Source organism: Dipodomys spectabilis, unplaced genomic scaffold (assembly GCF_019054845.1).
Source record: "Dipodomys spectabilis isolate Male_0828 unplaced genomic scaffold, ASM1905484v1 ptg000320l, whole genome shotgun sequence".
NCBI classification, from domain to species: Eukaryota; Metazoa; Chordata; class Mammalia; order Rodentia; family Heteromyidae; genus Dipodomys; species Dipodomys spectabilis.
The window spans coordinates 1,068,468-1,073,906 of record NW_024870997.1 but is presented as its reverse complement, the minus strand read 5'-3'; the positions used below and the strand labels follow the sequence as shown (position 1 = coordinate 1,073,906).

General features: G+C 44.3%; 1 pseudogene; it reads right to left on the bottom strand.

Annotated features, from left to right (window-relative positions):
• Window positions 1-1,149: 1,149 nt before the first annotated feature.
• LOC122128013 lies at window positions 1,150-5,211 on the bottom strand (annotated as a pseudogene).
• Window positions 5,212-5,439: the final 228 nt, after the last annotated feature.

Sequence of the window (5,439 nt, the reverse complement as noted above, 5' to 3'; positions counted from 1 at the left end):
GGGTTTGGCCTTGGGGAGAGAAAAGCCCAGGCTGGACTGAGTGCCCTCTCCTGGTCACGGCCATAGTGACACTTTCCAGTATCTAACACTATCTAGGATTATCTAGTATGGATCCTATTATAGTTGGGCTATGCTGTATACAATGTTAACTGTTGAGAACATATAACTCTCTCTGCATATAAGTGTGAATTGTAAAGTATAAGTTGGACTCCAAGTTCAACAAACACAAGTTATTCTCTATGTGCTCCCAGTGTCCCTATGAGGCTTCTCAACAAGCTGTTCATCTTTCCTGTTTAGATAACATTAAACACCATTGTTTTGTTAGGTCAAGAATAAAGATGAGGGGTGAAAATAAACCTTTGCCTTTAAATAGTTTATTATCCTCAACACCAAACTAGGAGTTAAATTAGAAAACATTTTGTTGTTGTTGTCTCCATTACTGGTGAAGTGTGGGGTATACTCCCAGACTCCTCCATGCCCTGCTGGACCACAGCCAAGGCCACCCTGGGCCTTCCACTGGGCTCCATCCTTGAAAAGCTGCCTAATGGAGGGAAGTCAGAAAGATCTGCATTTACAAGTTTCCCAAAATGTGCTAGAACTTTTTTGGTCAGTTTTATAGAACTTTCTTGGTCAGTTGTATTCCACCTCAATGTCTCCAGTATTTTCCAAGCAGATCAAGTCACTTGCAGATAATGAAGAAGCTTTGTGGCCCAGGGGTCCTTGCCTTGGAATCAGATAGTTCCAGGAGGGCCAGAGGTCTCATGTATGGTAGAGATGTCTTGTCCAGGTGACTGGAGTTTCTGACTTTCCTGTTCTCCATGAGGCCTGAGCAGGGAGGAGGGCAAAGAGGTGTCTTCTACAATAGCCACTGAAGTGAGGGAGGCAGAAGGTCAGCTGTTCCAATGGGCAGATGTGGAGAGGATTCTAGAAGGGTATCAAATCCGCTGCTTTGGGCAGGAGTATCAGTTATTTTTACAGAAAGCAACAGAGAAATTAATTTTCTTTTCTGACTACTGAAAAGTGGAAAGATGCTCAAGTTTACCATTTAAAGGAACAATAGACATTTCAAAAATCTCTGTCTAAACTTTGGTTTTCTTAAAAAAACACACACACACACAAAACCAAGTCATCACAAAAAGAAATATAAGTTGAGGCTGTAGGCAGGTGCTGTTCTGTCCGTGGCAGTCTTTTGTGCAAAGTAAGGGGTATTGGAGCTCCAATTTAACTGATGCAGTGGGGTTTACTGCCTCTGCATGCCGAGGCAGTGCACGTCATCAGTGCCCTTGCTCTTGAAGCCTGAGAGGGGCTGACCATACTTGTCCACGCACCAGCAGAAGTCCCACTTTCTGCCTTTGGAGTGGCTACACTGCTTCTTCTTATAATATCCTTTCTTGTCCCAGTTGGGGATGTGCACACCCCTGGGACTCAGCACATTGAGGAACTTCAGGTGATTCAGGGTGTCTTCCATCTCTCTAAGGCAGGGACCATATTCTGTCTCCCGTTTGGGCTCCGAGGAGAAGGTCTGGGTGTCCATGCTCTGGGACTCATAGTCAACTTTATAGCGCTGGTTGTCCTTCCCGTGACCTTTCTTGATGGTGTCCAGCTTTGCGTGAATGGAATGGAACTTGGAGTCAGGCACCTTATGTGTGCTGGGCAGGGCATGGCTCTCCACGCTCCCTGTGCCTCGGTCCTTCTCCAACTCACTAGCATTTCCTGAGGCGGAGGGCACCAGCAGCAGGTAAGCCTCAGCTGGCCGGGATGCTGGCGTTGGCGGAGAACCCGCAGCCGTCCAGTAGCGCCTGCAGTGGGCATGGCTTGCCCAGTGGCAGTTGGCAGCTGAGCCCTTAGCTGTAGCTGCAGCGTTCAGTGTAGACACTGCACGGCTGGCCTTTGCGCAGAGCACATGTCAGGCAGCAGCCATAGCCTGGCTCGGGCACCAGATCGGCACACCCCTGCACTGAGCCAGCGCGTTGGCATCACAGGGCTCTCAGCATAAGATGGGACCCTCGTCACCGGCGGCCTGAGGAACAGAGCCAGGGCGGTGAGCAGAGCTGCCCAGAGTGCGGGGGCGCCGCTGGATGCATGGCGCCTGTCGCAGGGGCCAACTGGAGTAAGCGCTTACTGGGTCTAGGCAGGGGGTGTGAGATTGCAGGATCTGGAGCGCAACTACTGGTGCTCGGCGTGCAGCTGCCCAGCTCGCACCTCAATACCTATAAGTTCTAATATCACCCTTTTTCTGTGTTATAGTAGTTTGGCTGATTTTAATATAGTTAATCTATTTTGAGTTGATGTTAGTGCAAGCAGAGATCCACTTCTAGTTTTCTGCCTGTGGATGTCCAGTTTTCCCAACACCAATAGTTGAAGAGGCTATGATGTGTGTGTGTGTGTGTGTGTGTGTGTGTGTGTGTGTGTGTGTCTGTGTGTCTGTGTTTCTGTGTGTCTGTGTGTGTTGGTCGTGGGGCTAGAACTCTGGGCCTCGGAGCTACCCCTTTGCATTTCATCTCCAGGCTAGTACTTGAACCACAGTTCCACTTCCCATTTTCTTGAGGTTTATTGGAGCTAAGAGTCTCATGGACTTCCCTGGCCCTGCTGGCTTTCAAAAACCATCCTCAGATCTCAGCCTTCTGAGTAGCTAGATTAAAGGCATGAGCCACAGGCACCCAGCAAGGCTGTTTTTTCCACATTACATCTTTCGCTCTTTTGTCGAATATCAGATGATTGTAAGTATGTAGTTTTATTTCTGGGTCTTTTCGTCTTTTCTAATACGTTTTTTATTGTAAAAATAATGTACAAAGAATTACAGTTACATAAAGTAGGTAATGAGTTCATTTCCTCTCAAGCATTGTTACTTCCTCCTTTGTTTTTCCCCTACCATCCCTACCCTTCCACCTCCACAACTACTCCTTTCCATCCCACCTCCCCACTCCTTGCATAAATTGTAAAGTACGTTTTTGAACATAGTGTCTTGATCTCATTGTTAAAATGGGTCAAACTGTATCCCTAGTTAAGCATTTGTTTTTTCCCTTCTCCCCCCAAAGCTAGAGAAATGTATATACAAGATACAGGGCATCGACATCAAAAAAACAAAAAAAAAACACACATTACATAGGTTACAAGATTGGGTCGAAGAATGATGATTGTTGACTTAATTTGATAAGTATTCTAAAGCTTTTAATGGTAAGCCTTATTAACTCAAAGGGGGAGCAAAAAAATTCAGAATAGTGGAATGTGGCTACCACTCATTTGATGTGTGTGGATAGATTATGATTAATCAAAATATATCTATTAATTCCCAGTGGTAGACTGCTATGCTAACTGGGAGGAGACTTTGGTAATGCCAGGCATTTGAATACTGGTAATGAAGCAGAATATGAGGGGAGAGCATTTGCTAAGGATGTAACTTCCTAGGCTCATACTAAATACATTGAAGTAGAATGCTAAGTGCTGATCGACTGAGCACCAAATTTTATTTGTTGACTTCTTTGTTTTGTGAAGTCCAGGGATTTGAACCTAGAGCCTGGGTGCTGTCCCTTAATTTTTTATCAAGGCTAGTGCTCTACCAGTTGAACACAGCTTCATGTCCATAATTTTGGTGTTTAATTGGAGGTCAGTCTTTCCAAATTTCCTCTTTGGGCTTGCTTCAAACCTGATCCTCAGGTATCAGCCTCCCGAGTAGCTAACATTCCAGTTGTGAGCCACCAGAACCTGGCTAGAATCACATTTTAAAAGTATATAGGTGAATCAGATGTGTCTAGGTACTATTTGAGCACTTTGGTTCCAGTGGGTCATGTCAGATTTAGAATAACATCAGAATTTTTCTCCTTGTAACTCGCAGCATCCAATATCTATATAATTTATTCTGATCTTCATGTCTGATCTTTTTTTCTTCGTTGTACCTTTTTTTTCTTACTTCACAAACAAGCACGTCAGTGATGTTTGCCTTTTCTGAAGCAAGTTACGTCCTTTCCCATCACTGAGGGATGTAATTGCTGCTCTTACTGCCTGGAGTACCTGCGTCTAGTTAATTGCATGGATGATGGCTCTCAGGTTAACTATCTCCTCCTCAGGGATATCTCCTCACATACCCGCTGTGAAATTGTTGCCACAAAACTACCAATGTTATGTCTCTGATTTACAAAAATTATCATTATGATTTCTGGTTTTCTTTTCAGCATGAAATTGATGAGGAGAGAGCCACATTCACTTGTTTCTCCAACACCTATAATAGTGCCTAGTCCTTAGTGCTAGGAGCCTTGCATGGGGATCAGCTTTCACCAGCTCAATTTATCCTAGATTCTGGTCAGGACAGCTCTTGAAGCTGATATCTGGTGGCTAGCAGTCATTCCCTCTCATTCTTTGTGCCTTTCTGTGTTGCTGAGTCCACTTCAGAGAAAGATCAGTGCCTGACACCTATTTGCTGTTATGGAAAGATGGCTATGACACCATACAAGTTATGGGCATTGTTTTGTGAAGCTGTGTGCGGAGACGCATCCCCACACAAGTTCTCAAAGGCAAGTGTCTCCCATGCCCAGGAGTGCATTCCACAACTCAGCATCCAAACTATCACCTACTCCCTAATGCACTCAGTGTATATTCCCATTTCCATTAAAAAAAGAAAAATCAAGATATGCCTTTCATGATTTGTCATTGAATTACTGAAACAACTGAAACAAAGTATATAATTTGGGGGCTGGAAAGGTGGCTCAGTGGTAGAGTGCTTGCCTTGCATGCATGAGGCTCTGGGTTCGATTCCCCAGAACCACATAAGCAAAAAGAAAATAAGCTAGAAGTGGCCCTGTAGCTCAAGTGGTAGTGCACTAGCCTTGAGCTGAAGAGTTGAGGGATAGCACTCAGGCCCAGAGTTCAAGCTGACAACTGGGCACCCCCCAAAAGTATATAATTTTATGTATTTGTAAGTCTTTGTCCATCTCTCTTGAGCCCTTGACATATTTCTATGTGTTTGCAGCTTGGGAAGGGAAATAAGGTTTAATTCAGGATAGTCAAAAACATTTTGGGAGGGAATGCCAACTTTCCATCTGATGTTCTGCAGATGTCCACCTTGGCACAGGAACTGAGTAGACTGTCATAGCATAAGAGGCTTGTCCTGACTTCTACTGACTTTCCTCTGGGGTCACAGAGTGTGATCCAACTGCATACGTGTCGCTTGGCTACACTCGAGGGACCAGGTCTCCTCTGAAAATCTAATGGCATGGGAGTAAGAGAAACTAAAACTCAGAACTCAGCTTCCCACATCACTAGGATTACAGGCCTGAGTCTCATATACTAACTCATAACCGCCTTTTTATACATTGTGTAGCCTGTTTCATTATATTCACCTCATAGACAGATATACAAATATATGTTTATATTTATTCATCTATTTATAATCAGTGTTATATCTAGAAACACAAAAATATGTATTCATATAATTATAATCAA